General features: G+C 43.9%; 1 protein-coding gene across 1 annotated transcript in view; it reads right to left on the bottom strand.

Moving 5' to 3' along the window:
- Positions 1 to 237: 237 nt before the first annotated feature.
- The window catches only part of LOC146190952 (uncharacterized), an 80,167-nt gene continuing 60,487 nt past the window's right edge, over positions 238 to 19,917 (bottom strand). The window contains exon 4 of the mRNA XM_084601354.1: positions 238 to 3,111. The gene's annotated coding sequence lies outside the window, so the exon portion shown is untranslated. The remainder of the gene's footprint in view (positions 3,112 to 19,917) is intronic.

A 19,917-nucleotide genomic window follows, 5' to 3' on the forward strand; every position in this document is an offset into this window, starting at 1 on the left:
TCGAGGCGCCCGGCTGAGGCCTAGGCTGCAGCGAAGGGGTGAGATTCCCTTGCGTGCAGTGAATACGTAACGAGGTGCGCTTGCAAAATAAAATATCGTAATGCAAACATGCCGAAGTAGGACACGAAATAAAACACAGAGAGATAGAAGCAAGGCAGACAAGGCTGGGTGGAACGGCGCAAGTCATCATTATGCACCGGACGTAAGGAAAACAAAACATGTTTTAATATTCGCACGTAATTTGACACTCTTCCTTCCCGAGCAAGATGGATGAGGCCCGCTGGCCCCACGATGACCCATTGTCGCCGTTGAAATCCTTCCTGAGATCCCCGGGTAGGGTACGCGGATTAGCGGCCTGCATGGGGGCGCTTCCACATCACCACCTTTCGCGGCTTCTCGCGAGGAACACCCTCTTCACTTTCTTTCTCTCTTTACTCCCTACCCTAAGAATCGTTACAGGCTGCTCGTTTCTGCTTTTTCCTTCGATTGCTCTTGGTCTTGCCACTTTTATTTTCGGCCAACATCCTCGTGGGCCGGTCTTGCCCCGCACGCAGTCCTCTTTTAATACTTGTGCTCTCACGTCGATTTAGTCTTTCTTTTTATACGTGACCGACATTTGCCGGGGTTCCACCGTGTTCTAATTAGCTGCCCCGCCCGGAGAAAGAGGGAGCTTTTTGGTCACAGCATGGTTTTAAAATTTACCGTTAGCTTACTACGCTGTTCGATATATATATTTTCTTTTTTCCTTCTTCTGGACTCCCGTCAGCTCGCTATAAGAAACTTTGCTCGTTGCGCCCGAAGACCGCTCTGTAACTCTTCTTGACACACTCGGCTCGCGCAGCAAGGAAGGAAGGTGCACCCAGCAGGAAAGAGTGTCACAGGACACACGAGGAGATGGGGGAATAGGAGGGGGGTGGGGTCGATGTCCCGACCTGGCCCTTGCTCAGTGCACAGCGGCAGTCTCTTGGGTCCAGGTGTCTTCGGCTCGTTGGTTCGTTGCCGGGTCGTGTCTCGGAGGTATTGCATGGCACGCGGCCACCGCGCGGTCCCCAAATGGGAGCGCACAGTCCCGGCAGATGACGCTCCCTTTCTTGCCCTTTCACAACCGGCAGATACGCGCACACGCACACACTCACTCGCGCACTTGAACGCACACGCAAAGCGACGGTGGCTCCATGCACGGCGAGTAGCGTCCTCTTCTGTGAGCGCGGGTGAAATTGTTGCTGATACACTCACGCTTTCTGATGTTCCGAAAGTCGTTGCTGGCTGTGACGTCTGAATCTCGATGGACCGCGCCGCGCGGTATGCTTTGTATAAAGACACATCAACGAGCACACCACAAGCACGCACAACATTCAGTGGGCCTCCTCACCACGCGAGTCTTTTTTCGCCGAAACATTAAGTACCGCGATAACAAGTAGTAACTTGGGGAAGAGTCGTTGTCTCGAAGGTAACGGAACGAGGAAAAACAAATATTACGCCAAAATTGTCCTCGTAAGTATCCGCTCGTGCAGGATTACTTCTGTCACCATGTCGATCACCATCGATATTACTGTATGGGATGGCAGCTAATGTACAAAACGAGAGCCTTTCTTTTTCTGAACACATTGTCACTCTTGACCTCCGTATCTGCCGTTTCTTCAACACTGACACCATCTACCTTAATAAGCAGTTGTCCGTTTAAAGGCGTGCCTTTTCTTGCTTTCAATAAAATTTGACCCTTTAAAGAATTTTACGCTTTGTCAATAGCGAAATTGTAACATGAGATTAAACACAATTCCCATTAATTAAACCATAACAATCTGAAAATGGCATCTGGACTTTGGAATTCATGCTCATGCATTACTTGATGGCAAAAGTTAGCCTCCTGTTATATTCTAAAACCACAAAAACACAGAAGTTTCAAAATGAAAACCTGTTATGTGTACAGGCGGTCAGGATTAGGAATGTAATGCCATCGAACTCTGAGTGGCAGCCAACGTGATAGCTATTTACTTTTGCCTTAAGGTGCTAATGGGATGCAGTCGAGCTGTAGCATGGAGCCTAAATTTAAGTAATAGTGCCAATGACATCGGGAGAAAATTGTGTCTGGTGGCTCGTTCTACACAGCCTAGTTCTTCGATACTGACACAATCTACCTTGCTCGTGGCGGGACGTTGTCGCCATAGCTTTGTCTTCATGCGGCATTACGAACTCGTGAATGACGTAAAGTGCAAGCTGCCAGCTTCTGGATAGCGAAACCGAAACTCGTTTAAGTCGGCTGTTCACGGCACGTGTGCTGATACGTGTTTTCTATACTGCAAACACAGCTGTTGTCCCGGAAGCAGAACTCACGTTTTCAGCTGATAAAACGCGAAAATTATTTTGCGTCAAAACTTTTTTCGTAATACAATATTAAATGCACATCATAGTGTTCCCTATTGACTCTGTGTTTTCTGTCATATTTCCCCTCACGCTACTCAAGTTCTGTGTTTAATCCAAGACCCAGCTAGTTTTTTTTTTTTTTTTTTTTAAATAATACAACCTCATTCCGTGGTGTCTTCGATTAAGAATTCGTGTGAAATATTTACTTGCACTCTATGCTGGCTGTCGACTTTAGGAATAGAGTAGGATATTAAACAATATCAGCGTTGCTTATTTTCATGTGACGTTTAAGGCCTGGCTCACTAACGCTTGTAACCATATTCCATCTTTGTATTTCTTAAGAATCTGATACGCGAAGCCTCTTAGGAATAAAAAATAGCTTACGCTCGGGTCTATTGTGCTATCACATATACCGTGCGTCGACGCAGCTGCTGTACCCGCATCTTTAGGGAATAGTGGACAACATGGCGGCGTTCTTGAAAAGCCGGAGCATACGTTAAGCGTAAACGTACAGTACCACGCTGATTGCTTTTAGTCACATCGTTCTGAAGCCGTGGTTTTGTTCAGGAGCATCCAGTCGAAAGTCTTAAAACATATGGCCACGCGGGTCAGTGGCCCGGAACACTCTTGTTGCTTGTCGATTTGGTGATTGTTTGTGCCCTTTATTGACCGGTGAAGCACGTGCCTTCGATGAGCAACGTTGATGCAGTCTTTGTCTTGGCAGACGTTCCAGAAGGTAATCGCCTCCTGAAATGAAAAAAAAAAAAAAAAGAACGAGAGAAATTTAGATTAACCCCCTTTCATTTTCTTACGCAACTGGTATTACTGTACTAATAAAACTACTTGCCGGGCAATCGCTTTTAAAACAATAGTTTAGAAGCTGCAACTTTGCTCCGCAGGCTGCTGGGGGAGTAAACTCCGAGTAAACTCCGAACTTTATTACTTTTTTTGTTTTGTTTTGTTTTAACTTCCTAAGGCCACCTCGGCTGAAGAAGAGGTTCGGGATACCAAGTGAATAATGTCGGCCAAAATAGTCAAGCAGACAGCTGAACCAATTATAGGCTTATCCGGCGCTGAAGCCAATGAGGATCCGGCAGGCGCGGAAACAACGAGTCTGCCCCCGGGTAACCCGTTCTCATATACTCTTTGTAATCGGGGACCGCATCCTAACTCCCTCTCCGACTTTATTCGATCTGCAAACATTTATTCGCTCATCTAAAGCTGCCTTATTTTTTTTTTTTATTTAAACAAAGCTCTTTCATAGGCTTCGAGGCAACAAACAACACTAATGAAAAGACTGACTCCACTGTATAGGGCGCAAACATGCCAGACATATACAGCAAGGGTACGCAAACATCACAGGTTTAGGTATTAAATTAACATTAAACTACCAAAAGCACTAACCATCACACAGTTTACTTCAGCTATAACGACAACTGCCCACACGTGCACAAGCGAAAGAAGCAAAATCAGCCACCTGCTTTGATCAGGTATATCTTGAATCAAGTGCTGCTTGAGGAACTGTAAAAAGAACTCAATTTTAAAACAAAGAAGACTACAAAAATTTGGGGACTCCTGATTTCGTTGCAGGGTAATGACTAGATGGCGGCCTTTGCTGATCTCTAATAGCACGCACATTCCTTACAATACAGCCATAAGATACTACTTTACATGAAAGGTCATACGACATACTTATAAACCCCACAAGCCTGCTTTTCATGCACCAGGTGGTAGCGTGTAATGCTCAACAGCCGGGGTTCGTGTAAAACGTAAAACGTCTATCTAAGCAAATTGATTTGTTTCTAGAAATAAGTTAGATCTTTAATTAACACCACATGTTGCGCTTTCTCCATTTTCGACCCACGAGTGTCGTCACGTGAACATAATGATCTTTTTGAAATTCCCGCCAACTCACCTAATCGATATATTCTGATTTTAAAGCGAAAGCTTCACTAAGCCATGTATAACCCAAGATCAACCTGGAAGGCCGCTTGACCTTGAACGAGCCAGAAGTCATAGTGTGATTATACAGTCTAACAATGGTGCCACATATGGTGAGCCACCACATGACCTTTGACGGCAGATACAGCACCACGTGTTCCCTTCTGTAGCTGACGGCGTCCTCGCCTCCATAGTCTCGGCAATTTAATTCCTGTAAAAAAACCATGTCTGTCGATTTCGAAACCTAAGCTTAATAAGCAAAACGACACTTTCGCTTCGCTTGACTAGCCACGTTAAAGCCTATCCAAAGCAAAACCAAGCGAAATGACGCTTTCGCTTCGCCTGACTAGGTTTAGCGGGGTTATACCTCAGCCACGGTTTTTTTGCTCATGGCCAACGTCAACAACGCCAACGCTGGCTTTCTGCGACACGAGATCCTTAATGTCATCGTGTAAACGTATATATTTACCATGAAATAAATAGTTGGGTATATGGACTGATGGGCCTCTTTCGAAGACGATAACATCGACGCTGGCCTTAACGACTAGGCGGGGAAATGCATTTATATATCTACGTGATAAACGTTCACATCTACTTCGCGGAACCATTTTCGTAAACACACGACTCATGGCTGGCTGTTTCTTACCGCAGCTGAAATGATAAATGCGGTATAAAGTGTTCCTTCGATTTCTTGAAAGGTCACGTTCGAGTTTCATCGCAGCTTATAGTGCAATTTTTTAGTTCGCAAGCAAAAACTTATGTCAAGCAAAATATACGGGCGGCAGCCAAGCATGCACGCCACTTGGTGCACGCCACCCATATCAGCGTAGTTAACAACATGCCGAGCCACATTTGAAAGACATCTTATTGGCGACTCTTGAGTGTTTTCGTCAAACCCCAAAACTAGCACGGCATCTGTTGTGCCTCACGGAAACATAGCAGCAGACCGGAATAGACTGATAAACGTTTCAGGGCAGCGCGGTCGAACGGGGGCCTAAGCGCCTACTTGGTCTATATATACATTCGAGTCAACAAAGCTCTTTTCTCTTCCTATAGCACTGCGAAAGCCAGAGGTAGTGTCAGCTAATCTATAAGTGAATTCAGAAGTCGACCGCCGGCAAACATTTCGTGGCTGGCCGCTGTCTCCAATAAGAACGCTGACGCCTTATCACCTCACGCCCGCTTAGCCACAAAAAGCCAGAGAAAAGAACCTTGCCTTTAATACAGACACGTTTCCTGCCGCTATGCTTCAACAACTTTAGAAATACGTGTCCCTGGACTGGACAAATACTGAACTTAATGTGTAGTCCTTGGCAGCCCTTTGGTGACTTGTAGAAAGGGTGAGATGGTCACGAGGGGATATATTAATGGCTGTCAGAATTCGTTCCAACATAGTCGATTTTCGTTAAAAATACAAATTCAACAAGGACTTCTGTCAATACCGCATTTTGTTTCCAAAATAAAGCTTCGATCTTTGTTGTTTGTTTTTTTCTGTGATGCAAACTTTCTTCTGCCGCTTTATGTTATAATCATCAGCCCTTCAGGCATCTGAATAGGGCTTCCATTCGATGTGACATTGATTCGCTAACTGAATAGTTCTATTTACCCTTTGTACACATTCATGGTTAGTTCACTTAGCAGGGGCTGGGTCGACACAGCTCTGATGGTCACAGGCGCATTGTGTTGTTTGAAATCTGTGCCACTGCGATGCCCCAAGCGCTCGCTTGTCAGGTTATTGCGTTGTCACTGTAGCAAGCTGCGTGACGGTGTCTGGTCTTCAAACCACCCGGCCGCGACGGCCTGTGACGACGCCGACTTTACGGCCAACCGTTTTACGAGGACGACCACTTCCAGCTGCCTCGTTAGGGATGGTGTTCGCACTTGGCAGGAATTGGGTCAGTGTGTTACTACGTACGAGGCCTTGTTGAAAAGTGCCCTTCAAAATAAACAGCGCGCTCAGTATGTCAGGGGTTACAACCTCTGTGACCTTTACATGCTTGCAACATGCAGTTGTGCCGAGGTCAAGTGGTTGTTTGCTTTCCGACTAAGAATAATTGTTTATACTGGTTCGAATCGGATCATTTCCGTATGCTTCGATGAGACATTCGGAATGTGTGATGTTATTTAAAATATTGCCCCAAAGAAAAAAAAATGGCGAATTCACATTTGAAATTAGAGTTCAGCTCGTTTATTTCTTAAATATATGAAACTCCAGTGGTTCGGGGTTTACCTGAGGGATGGGCTAGACAGGATAAAAAGAAACATTGTGCTATGGTGGTTTCGAAGCGACTTGGATTGAAATGGGGTATGATATCTATGTCAGCGGAAAGATTGTTCCAGTCGATGGCTGTCCTTGGTGTTGAAAGTTAGCTCTTGTCGCGTCTTGTCGTCGTCCTCCTTTGTTCCCGCGCTGTGTCTCTCCAGTTATGACGACTTAAAAGACTTGAGGCGCGTTGTCATTTAGGCGCGTGGTGGATAATCGTCCAAATCGTGACTGATATGCGACTGAAGTCAGAATAATTGGAGTGATCAGCGGGGTGCGATGTGATAAGGCATGATAATGTGCATGAAATAAACACAGTCTAGACATTTTACGGCGAACTTGTATGCTTGAAAGACCCGCTTTAACATTTAAATTAGTGACGCTTGTATCGCGAGGGTAGTCGGAAGAGATAAATTATCTGCGCGATTTTTGCTGATTATGTGGTATATATTAGGTTTTGAACATGCGGATACCCCCAGCGCAGGCGTACTTCCGTTTGGACCATACACGAGTTTTATACGAGTTGTTTCGCCGAAGGTGGTGCATGACGTATGTCACCTTCAAAGAAGGCAGAGATGCAGTCAGCGTCTTTAATTAGTAAAATTTGTTATGTGAGAAAACGATCTAAGATTCCTTGAAATTTGACGCTTAATTATTTCGAAGAAATTACCGAAGAGATAGCAGTTCCCTTTAGTAATTACTTGTGCGAAGACCGATATTGAGATCTGTGGAAGGCAATTAGTGCTTTTTAACATCAAGAGTAATTAAGCAATTTCTAAACCATTCCTCGACTTCTCCCATATCCTTCTGGAGAGCTAAATTTGCTAGGAATAAGGTTAAGTATGGGATATGGGGCTGTAAATAAATGCGATCATCAGTAAAAATACTAGATTAGGAGAGGAGTTGAGTGCGTCACAAGTATTGAAGGTTTCCCAGCCGGAGTTCTACGCAAACGATTACTTGTAATTAACTATATCTTTGTGCAATTTTGTAATAAACTCAGTATTTTTTTTTTCAAACAGCAAATTTTTGTGTAATTCAATTTTTGTAACTAATCACCTGTAAATAATTACCTCGATGCAGAAAAGGCTACAAAGACGAAGAGTCTGTAACAATAAGGTTGAATCAAATTGTTGCCTGCACGTCACCGCGACTGGCTGCTTAGTGTCAGGGGAGCTCCACTGCCCGACCATCTGAACGAACAAGTCAACCAGTCTTGGTATGGTTCCACACGAGAAGCCGCGTCTGACGTTGCCGAAAGACAAGTTTTTCAACTTTTCACTGGCCTTATCTGCAGCTCATTTTTACGGCCCAATAACGAAGCACTGGGCTTTACAGAGGACGAAGAAACTAGCATCGAAGCATTGTGCGGGTGTGTACGATACTCGTACGGTATAACCCCATCTTATTCTCTAGCGCTTACACTGAGAAATGCTTAGAATAGAGGCTGATCACGTATCGAGGGAAACGTTGCAAAAGCAGCGACCACTTTGAAAAACCACCCTTGTTGAAAACTAACGACATGTAATACATTTTCAAGAGAGTTTCACTAGTTCATTGCAGTTAAGGTGAGTTTCTGTTATAACAGCTAATTTTGAACAAACGTAGCGCAATATAGATTGATTACTGTCCTGTAATTATTCATTTATTTTCCTAGGGCTGCAGTTAACCAATGTAATTAGTTACGTTTTAGCTGGAGTAATTTTTCTCCTAGTCGGTTACTTATTTTCTTCAGTGTGTCCAAGGCTGCTTCCAGGTGAAACTCAACATACTTTTAAAAATACGATATGCCCTAGCGTAGTGAAACCAGCTGAGGGCTGTTGAAGGCCACCTGGCCTATTCTTCAATATTTTTTCTTTCACCAAAATTTACAAATCTTACTAATTTTGCTTTTTAGTCTTACTAATCTCACATTTTAATTATTGTCCAAAGCAAGAACATGTCAGAGAGAAAGTTGACGATAGTCCCGAAAAACAGCTGGAAATGTTTTTTGCGTTTACGCAAATTTTTGACCGTCCATAACTCTCGCAATAAAATAATCTAGCACATTATAGCGGCATCACTTCAAAGTCCCATGACGCGTCTCAAATATAACAAAGTCCATAACAAAGTCCGCTTTCCTTTAGAACGCTCTCTTCAATTAAGCTTTGTATGCACACTGGGCGAGTGATTTAAACTAGCAGCTGGTCACGTGAGATCATTCCTTCAAGGCCAATTAATAAAGCTACACAAATATTATATTGCTGGGAACTTGATAGCTAGCCGCTTTTTTAAACGGTTTACAACCTGTGAACTCACACTTTGTTTCTCAAGCCAATTATGAAAATCATCAAAATGTTAGCCGATTAGTCTTTACTGATTAAATCACTATGGCAAAAGAAAACAAACAATGATAATGCTTAGCTATTTATAATTATTTTGTTGCTATGTTTCTCTTGCTTCCGCCCGTGCTTTGTTGCTGCTGCTTTTCCTGTATATAGGGGTCACTGATGCACTAGACATCGAAGCATTAAAATTCCCTCTCGAACATTTCGTCGCTTTCGGGGAACCTTATTAAAACATTTCGTTTCATATCTAAGGAAATTTCACCAATTAGAACATTTAGGTGTAAATTAGAACTAATACCCTCAGAAAAACGCGCGAGTTTTGGTGTCGCATTGAGGGCCTTTCAGATAATCATGCTGATTAGGGTGCAAATATTTGATGGATGCTAGGAAGATGGATACACGAGCTGAAATAGCGTGTTCCGTGATTTTTTAACACACGCTTTTGAAAGTCGGAGGATAGGTGAGGGCGGGGCGATATACGAATAGCTGTCAAAGTTTGATTCGGCACTGTAATTTTGTTCAAAAATCACGTAGATGAAGTAAGCAAACGCACACTACTTCAGCGCTGTCAATGAAAGTAAGGCGTATACTGCGCTCCGAGTCATGTTTCTGCATATAACACATGCTATAAGTTTGTTAGCATGCTAACGCGAATGTTTGTACTGTTTGCTGATGCTTAAATGCTCTGACATGCAGCTTTATTGATGTGTTCGTCTCGCAAAAGGCAATCAGCTTTATCCGGAATGATTGCACTCACGCGTCACTGGTTCCATGTTCCGTCTCACACGTTTTATGTAGCACTGTGAAACCCAGAGCTCACTTATGTAATGAAGTCTACAGGAGCACTGCAAATGGCGGTTAAAGTTTGGCATTATTGAGCTATTTGTCATACAGTGTGTGACGTAATGAGAAGAATAGTTCTGCCTTTTTGTGTTTCTGGAAAGTGGTGCAAATAGAATTTCATCCATCGGTTAATTAAGACGTCCTCACGGCAGAAAGGAGGGGCACTTCACTTACGGGTATGACGCGACAGCGGCATGTGGTAATTCTATCTACTGATATATACTCATTAGTATACAGCCGTGAAACAGTCCCCTCATATATAATATCGCCTAATAACCAGTCACCGAACACACACACACACATATATATATATATATATATATATATCTGGTGTCAGGGGTCGAGTGTTATATTTAATATAACACTCGATTGTTCCCCAACCATGCAAGCATGCCTTGTGGTTCGCCAACCAAGGCCTAAACATGGAAAGAAAAAGAAATTAAATTACAATGGTTACTACTTTATCTAAATAAGACTTGAAATTTCTCCAACCAACACTTTTATTTTATAAAACCCGACGTTTCGGAGCCGGCTCGGCTCCTTCTTCAGGGGTGCATGACGCGGGGCTGCGTGCAGCTATAAGTAAAGGAATGGTCGAGGGGGAGAAGAAGGTGGGGGGGGGGGGAGAATGGGGAGGGGGTGGAATGTGTGTGAAAGGAATGAGAAGGAAGGAGGGGGGTTTAGACGAGTGAGGGTGCCGCAGGTGCAGATGTGCTCGCTGGCGACTTTTTTCTGAAACGTCGGGTTTTATAAAATAAAAGTGTTGGTTGGAGAAATTTCAAGTCTTATTTAGTTATCAACCCAACCAGACAGGCAAATCTGTCGAAATGTTTAGCTTACTACTTTATCGCACCAATGTATTTAATTACATTACCAGTCGCTGCCTCTAAAAAGAAACTGTGTTAGAAGTTACTCCCAAAAAGTCGTGCAATTACTCCAAACTACTTTTCGGTTTTTTGTGCATACAAAAACTGGAGCAAGTAAGCGAAGAAAACAAACCTCTCTCCAGACGCGAAGCGCACGTTCTTTCCTCTTACCGCCCGATTCTGCCCTAGACACTTATTCGCTCGCACTTCTCTCCTACTGCGCGCTACATTACATTCATAGGACAACAGCAACGAAAGCAGAAACATGGCTTAACACTCGTTACGTCCATTGCACTAAAGGCACAACCGAACGTCGAACCCGACGCCTTGTTTCCGCCCCTAGCTGTCTCCGTGCACCGTTTGAATTCCTCCGAGGCTGGTTATTTATTTCTTCGATGGCCCGAGGCATCGGTCTTGGCAACATTCGCACCAGCGGCCTTCGCGCTTATCGCTCCCCCCCCCCCCCCCCGCCCCCACGCTGTAGCGATAACTGTAACCAGGAACCGCCGTAACCAGGTTCCTAACTAGTATTGAACACCGTCCTGCGCCAGTCCCTTTCAGCGGTCCCTCGGCGCTTTGCGTCTGGCTGCTAGGGAAGCGGTCGCAATTCGCGGACTTCCGCCTACCCAAAGGACACCCGCATTAAGTTACAGGACAAGCCAGGATGCACACAGTATACATGGGACTCCAAGACTCAATTTTGTCTCTTCTTGTCGATCATTACACTGGACCAGGCTTGCCGCGTGTCATTACCGCTTACGAAGAAATTAAGTGATTTTGCTGCGTAATTACTGCCCTAAAGAATTCGTCGCATTACTAAATTGCGAAAGTGGGAACATAATTATTTTTACATTACATTACCAGACAAGGTAATAAATTACTTTAGTTTCTGTACAATTATTTGTATACTGCTAAGTCTGTCAAGAGTGCTGGGTTCAAATGACTCATGGAATTATTGACGCGAAATTAATTTTATTATAAATAGGAATTATTTGAAACATATCGATGCCATTTAATTTGTAGTACCTGTCATGCCTTGTAACTAATTCCAAGTGTGACGTAACGTTCAACATAAGCTTAGTAGGCTGTCTGAAATTTCAGTGTGGGGCAATGTGGATGTGACGTCAGGATCTTGTCGACAAATCACGATTTTAATGCCAGAACATTACAAGCCGCGTGCTTTCATCTCGCTGGGATGTCTCTGAAGCCTCATTAGAACCACTGCTCGAACAAGCATCCGCCGGCAGTTCGTTTTGAGCCCAGGCTGAGGCACACTGCATAAGACCAGTGCTCCATCTCGGTATCTGGTTTCTATACATGTTAATGTGCAAGTCTTTCATGCTAGGTTGCGGATGACGTCTTCATTATCTCCAAATCCTCTGAGAAAGTGTCCCTAAAGACCTTAAATAGGCCTCATCTATTTTAATAAAATCATAAGCCCTCCTCAGATACTCAGAAAAAAGTGGCAAAATTTAGAAAAGCAAAGCTAAAAACAAAACTTAGCTTTATTTATACCTTTGCTTAGTGAGTCTAAACGGTCGCTTAATATTTTTTTTTTTTTCGTTCAACGCCGACGACCGCGAACCAAGCTTTTCTGCGACAGGTCATTATAAGCAGTCATGTATAATACAGCTCTCCGAAGGCGCTCGTCCCGACTATGATCCTAGAACCAATCTTTAAATAAAGTCCATGTTAAATTCAACGATGAAGGAGGCCATTTAAGGTTCTTTGCCAGAAACTTGCCAAAGCAAGGACACTGCGGTGAAGTGAAAGCCGCTTAACACAACGCGAAAATTCGAAAGAAGCCTGTTTCAATGAGCCCATGAGTGTTGCTTTGTTAAGTGGAACAAGAATAGAGCCGCTTAGGCTAAAGCTGTATACTTGAGTTTTCATGTAAACCTAAAACGGATGGTTGTTACATTACATACCATTAAATTAATTCAAAGAGCAGTTTCCACTAATGTCAACGTTGTTTTGTCTAGCTGTCTATCGTCCACGTCCATGCCGTCTAATGATATAGTAAGTAATACATACCCACTATGCATATATTCTAGCCGATCGAAGGAGAACATTACTGTTAGCGTACAAGCGCGGCTGATTTTTATCAGTAGTAATGATGTCTTAGGGGACAGAGGCTAGATGACTTTATGGTAATGAATGAAGCGCCTTATTTCTCAGCACAGTCATTCAACTGCCGTAGAAATGAGACAATATCAAGACTACAACGCAAGCACCTCTGAGGGTAAATGTGCAACACGTGGACGCACTTTCCTCTCACATAGATAAGAACCAACTTAATAAACGACCATATTCAATGGAGCAACGTTTTCGAATCTTGAGGCAAATTCGGTTGGGAATACACGATAGCATGTTCCGTAAACAGAATTATCTGTCCAGTAATGCACATGTGTAGTAAATTAACGCTCAGAGCTTCATTTCGAATGCCAGCCTCGAACTGCAAGTAGAGGAGAGGGGTCGCTCGTACTGCGTAAGGTTTTTTGTTGTTTTTTTTTTAGTGTATTCAGTACGCTTGCATCATACAGGCCTCGGTGCTGACGATAGCCCACGTGCTCCACGGCCGCATCTCGATGCGTAGCAGCCCGTATACGCGTATTATGAGTTCCGTATGCTAGAAAGGAGGCACGTATCGATTAATGCTTCAAAATTGCAGTTTCTTGGTGGTGTTTGTCTACATTCGATAAGTAACACATAGAATCACAATATACATGACCAAAATAAGTGAATTTCCCCTTTCTTGTCCAGTTCATCGTTAAAAACTTCGAATCCAGTTAACCTTAATAACTTTGCAACAGCATCGTCAGCTCTAGACAGCACGGTCGTGTTGCAGAATGCTGTCATGTGATATTCGCTTAGTGGTGTGCCTAGTACGGGACCGCTGCGGAGCAATGGCGGGGCTTCCGCTGCCGCGATTGCTCACAAATTTTATGCTCATCTCACCCTCGCATCGCGAAGGAGTTGCCCTATCTAGCATCTTCTGCTAAATAGGCCATTTCATGTAGCCTCGTGACGTCACAAAATGCGCCGGCCAGTCAACGACTGGTTTGGTTATGCCACCTTCCATTTGCCAACTGTCAGATGACCGCTTGTGATTTTGCGCTTACGAAGCCGACAAAGCCAAACTTTCTGAGAACTGAGATTCAAAGCAATCGCCCTAATTACTTAACAGCATCAAAAAAAAAAAAAAAATCGGTTGCCCAAAGCAAGTAATGAGCCATAAAAAGTTAACAACGATTCAACTTGGTTGAACCGAAAGTCGAGCCGCAACTGATCATGTCTACGCTATGTTATTTTATATGGACATTGCCAGCTTCACGGTTCGACCTGCTCGGCTCCTGATCCATGACTGGCGAGAGAGGCTCGGCAGCCTCATTATAGGAGGAAATCACGCAATGTTTTGGCGTGCTGTTTGTCCAGAGGACGATTCTTAATGTCAAGGTCGAAGGTTAAGATCAACGGTCAACGTTGTGGGTCCACACCGATGTCACTGTGACCCGATTTTGAATGTTTGATCTTTAGACTGGCTCTGGGTCAAATTGCTGCTACGACAGGAAAATTAGCTTCTGTATACAGAATGGCTATCATTCTAAATCAATATTATTCATGTTGAGCACAATGTTGAGCACCCGATTTAGTTATCTTGGAGACACCGGGGCAGTAGTCATCGGCGCATTCTTAAATCCAGTGGCCTCCTGCTAATAATATGGCTCTTTCCGTCTCGCCTTTTGCAAATTCGTGATAAGATATTCCAGCCTATAGTTGTGGACTCAATAAGACTGCCGCTTTGACGCTCCCGCCTGCATTTTAAAGTGCTGTAACTGCATAAACTTCAAGCCGATTACATGCATTGACAGTAATCACTATCTTAGCTGAATTCGAGCTTCTAGTCATCTGCTGTATGTCAGAGACAATGGACCGGTGGACATCGACTTCGTATTCCTGACGTCTACGGTGCGGTTTCTATGCACTACTAGCGTAATGGGAATTCCTCGGAACTACATCCGTAACGTCCTCCGCGATAAAATCACCGGCATTAAGTGCCATACGATTCTTTGCCGTCGGTGACTTTCTCTCGGGGCTACTGAATTAATGCGCCGTTTTGTACTTTCTTAAAGGAGCTTAAGTCAAATATTATCAAAACCTTAAAATCAGTTAAAACCTTAAAGGTTTCTTAAGATAGAAAGGATCTCCGTGTTGTAAAGTTTTAAAGCCACAGCATTAAATGATCCATTGCTTAGAAAGCCCGGCGTCTGCTTTGGCGTAGCGATAGAGCAATCACGTACATGGCGATGTGCTTTGCGAATTCTTCACATATACGTTTCTAAAAGGCATTATCACTGCATCCTTGACTTACATAGCTACTTCGCATATCGGCTGTTTGCAGACACTACACAGCCGCCTGAGAATGTACCTCCACCGCATATAGCTACGTGAGCTTAGCGACATTCGTATTTTTGCTCGTTCGCGACGGGACGGTTTTCATTCGATTGTCGCCGGATAGCGGCTTCACTTTCAGCGCTGCCGAAAGTGGCGACAGTGTGCCACAGCCTGCGCTCATTTGTGACCCTGAGCCCGTACGCCAAACAATAAGCTTTTCTTTCGTGCTTATAGTTCATGCCACGTAAGTATAATTTCCGTATTTCTTTTGCCACAGTCTCAAAAACTTCTTTGAAATCGCTGCGAAAGACAATATGCGGCAGTTTGCACGGCGCAGCTGTGAGGGCGGTCGAGCGTCGGCGTTATTTCTTACTTTCTCAGGCTACGCAACAGCGCACTACCGTATTACAAGGCCTCACTCGTTGTCCACTCGCGTTATCGATGCGTCGCGGCAATAAACGATAGCGTAGGCAAACAAAAAATGCGATGGGCTCTACGGGACTTCAGAAGCAGCTTCAACTGAAAGTGCGTTTAAGTAAAAAAAAAAAAAAGCGATTGGCTGAGCCCGTTTTCAGGTTATTAAGGTTTGATGTTGACAGAGCCGCGCTGTTTCGGTGGCGGAGTGGGCCGGTGCTATGGCAACCGACCACCTTCCGGCGGGAGAAGTAGCAGCCCCTCGCGACGTCCCAGGAGAGCGATCTGCCCTGAAAATACGGCTCGAGGAGGAAGCGCTGTGAGGCTACACCGACTTAGGAGAATGCACTCAAAAGTTTGCCCGTGTTCGCCGCCCAGTCTTGGCTCGAGAAACTTTGTGCGACGCTTCTTGTAGTATTCTTATTCTGCAAATTGCCACGCGTGTTGTTAGTCTACTTTATTTTGCTGTTTGCTTCTCGTTTGTTTGTTTCTCAGCCCGTGGAGTTTAGAGAGCTTGCGTGTCTTCATCTTGTATAGAATTTTGTTTGCTTTTAGGTGTGTTTTTTGACCTAGGTGTGTTTTTTGACCATTCGCGAATTGTAAATACTTACATGCTTAGTGTATTTTTTTTTCTTCTCTTGCACACGTCTGCACGTCAACAGAGCGCATGGTCTGTGTCCGCATAATGTTACCCCTCCCTCTAGCACGGAGTCGTTCTTAGCCATGACAGCTACATGCTAACTCTATGTTTCTTCAAATATTAACATATTTCTCAACACTGTTTCTTCTTTCTTGAACATTCCCCAGGTTCCGAACATATGTGTATACCGTTATACGGTTGAAGTTATTATTATCTCTATTCCGTATAGACTATTCTACTTAATAAAATTACCGTATTGTATAAAGGATGAACTTCCACCTTTGAGTAACGCACGCTAAACGTTTGTACGCCGCCTAACTGCTATGTGGCGGAGTTTGTTGTAGATACAATGAAATTTACTTATATGAAGATGCGACTAAAGGGTACATTTCGATGAGGAACAGATAAAATTGCTTTCTTTTTCGCGTGCTTCCTTACTAAATATTCGTCAGGATGCAATTTAGCTTGTTTAATGTGTAGGTAGGGTAACGTGCATTCCCACCTTTACACTGATTGTCTTTGCCATATAGAAATGACACCGCAGTAGCTTCAGTTTTTCACCCGTGAATGTTACATCGCGCCTTAAAGCCAAAATATTCCGAGTGATGTCACCTTGTTCCAAAGTACAACTGCTTTTGAGTAAGTACTCTGCTTGATGCCCTTATTACCTAAGAATGTTCAACATTATGCGTATGAAATAAAACAATGCTGTTAGTGTAGATGGTCAATACAGGCGCCTTAGACGGTGACATTTAGGTAAGGAAACGAGTGAGAAATATAACAAGTGGCACAATCAGCGCGGACAGTTTGCATAATAATTCAGTGATGCATGATGGGAAAAGAACTGAAGATAGGTGCATAATGTAGCTTCGAAGAGATGATATCTGTAAATGGAGACACTGGCTTCAATTGTTGGCAGGTATTGTTGTTCCCTACGTAGTTTCAACCGTCGAGGCCACTAGGGAAGCTGGTGCAGTTAAAAGGCAGAGCGAACTTTCAAAGCATTAGGTCGATGTTGAAGCATCGAAAGCCAGTGTCGAATTCAGTAAGCTCATGAGGATTATAAGCTGCATTTTTTGTTGTCCCTTTGCCCAGTACGGGATGATCTACACTGCGGAAACAAGGCGCATTAAATTTTTCAATGTCTCTCCATTTTGTTATGACGATACTCAAAACATGTAGAAAAGCACTTTATTGCCAATTCGTTGAAGCGACAGGGACGATGTTTTCAAATTGAATTCGCATGGTTTTCTTGTTGCGAGCGCGAAACCTATTAATTGAACCACGCTGTCTAAAAGTAGCCAGCAACGCGTTACGCTGTCCGCACCGCCAGTTTCTCGGCATCGCAACCAGCGCTTTTTTGTCATAAAGAGAAGGAGGCGTGCGAATAGGGTTACGACACGTACTTAGCCATGAGGAAAAGGAGGAGGAAAGGCACGGAGGTTAACCGGTAAAAGGAACCGGTTTGCTACTCTGCATTGGCGGAAAGAGGGTGAATGGATATAAAAGTGATGTGTAAGAGGGATGAGTGAAGTCAGTATAGTCACATCAAAGCCATATCGCGTCACATCACATCACACCACGTCACAATCATATCACGGCCCATAATAGCAAAATCACAGCCTATCGATCAGGCCCGTGGACTTCATGAAGCTGAGCAGTGCCTGGCAGGCCTTCACCGCCGACGATCACCATGGACGGTGACCTAGAACATTGATTTCAGTGAGTGGGCGTCCATCTAGACGCTCCAACGTAGGGCAGAGACACTGTCTTTCCGCACTGTATATGGGGCACTCATAAAGAACGTGTTCTATAGTCTGGTCATGCTCGCAGGTTGGACATGCAGGGCTATTTGCCATACCTATCACAAAATAATAAGAGTTTGTGAATGCTACGCCAACCCACAGGCGGCACAGCAAAGTTTCTTCACCCTAGCCACGCTCCCTGCTCGAGGCCACCGGCCAGCGCCGGCGACCCCGGTGCCATTGCTCGGCTGTGATCCTCGCCCATGACACCATATGCCAGTTATGTTCCACTGAACGCCTACAACTGGGACATTAGTACGAACAAAACAATAGAAAATAGAAATGTGTGAGCGCAAGGGCAAGAAAGCGGAACACCTTAAAACTCTTTTACGAAGGACAGTGGGAGGAAGCCTCTCTGTCCAGCTCGGATCTCACAACCCAACGAAACATGGAGCCACTGCTTATGGAGACAGCAATATTCACTGAGATCCTAAATTAAGATCATCACAACCTGCTGAAGTCCTCGTAATCTCCTTTATTTGTCAATAAATTTTTCTTGTTAATATTACTGCTACTTTCCACCCCTACGCATGGAAGCCTAATCACTTTTAGTAAAAAAGTACGGTACATCCGCCACCCGCTATTGTGACGTCATACGCACGCTCTTCTCCTTTCTTGTTTGTTCATGCCTCCCTTACTTAGCCAGTAAAACGCCTGACCTACAAATCATTAATTATTTTTTCGTCTTTATTTTTAAAGCGACACGGTCCACCAGATGTCAGTTATGTACTGAGCACCTGCAAATGGGAAATTGGCACAGAAAAGAATAGAACGCAAGAATGTGAACACGCTCGCTACGTTATCAGCAGAAACATGTATGACGCCAAAAAAGAAGAGCCAATGCAAACATTTGATTCCTCAAGCCGCGTAAACGTAGTGAGAGAAAATATTCCTGTCCTGAGCTAGCAATAGAGACTGTGCCCGTGCACTTACTGAAGGAAAGACCGAGCGTGAGAAGGCAAAATAGCACGAATACGTAACAATAATATTGCGTTCGTGTGCGTGTGCTTAATCATGTCTGAGCGTCTCCATCGCAATGTATATTCGGTATGCAGTAGAAACTAGCGCTAAGTCATTTCTTGTTCACGCTTGCGTTAGCGTTAATGCCTGTCTTGCAGTGGAGTAAGAAATTCGGCATGCAGGGTCTTCCTCTTCCACTCTTGCCATGCCAAGGACAGTCTTGCCCAGGAATGCGGGTGATTGCATCTTCTACGCAGAAAAGAAGAATACTTTTAACGGAGAATCATACCACTGTCATCTAACTATATGAAAAAAAAAACGTTTGTCAAGTAAAGATTGTCGTCACTACCACCAGCCCTATTTAGGTCATTTTTTGATAACAATAAAATCTTCCATAGTTAAGCACGAAGCTAGAAAATGTTTATTTTAGAGGTACTATATATATATATATATATAAAGGCGCATAGTTAACCGACTGACCCACTGAACAACCGAATGGAGTGGTTTGACGAAGCAATCAATTCTGTTTTTTATACTGTTTATACTGAAATGCGCGTCTTCGCTATTTTCAGTACAAAAGGCGCAGAGTATAACGAATATTATAACGGAAGCACGAATTGCATTTGCTTGCGTATCTTCCCATCTCCTTTTCGATCTCGTTACTGCAAATTATTTTCACTCCTTCCTGTCTGCCTCCCTTGTTACCTTATTTGTGGTTAGAATGCACATGGATTTGGAAGAATAGTAGAAATATAAGTTTTCATGCTTTCCTTCAGCGCTTGCGGCAGTTTTTTTTAGGCGTCACTGAGTTACGGTGTTTGTGAAAGAAAAAGAAAGCTAGTGTATAAAACTAAAATCCCCAACAAAACCGGTGAAGCAAACACCCATAATGAACTTTGCTCAGTTTTCGAAGGTTCTCTCGTTCATTACGAAGTGACTGCTAATTTGAAGCTAACACCGTGTTTGCAATTCTAATTACGCACGATACGAGTAACAACTATCTTCGAGGAAGGCTGTAAGGGCGGCAACGAGCGAACAAGAATAAAATAGCGCGCAGAGTTGAATTCCATCGGAAATGGAAGGGGGCTACGCATATATT

This window comes from Amblyomma maculatum, chromosome 4, assembly GCF_055883805.1.
Source record: "Amblyomma maculatum isolate TAMU_Amacu chromosome 4, ASM5588380v1, whole genome shotgun sequence".
Classification (NCBI taxonomy): Eukaryota; Metazoa; Arthropoda; class Arachnida; order Ixodida; family Ixodidae; genus Amblyomma; species Amblyomma maculatum.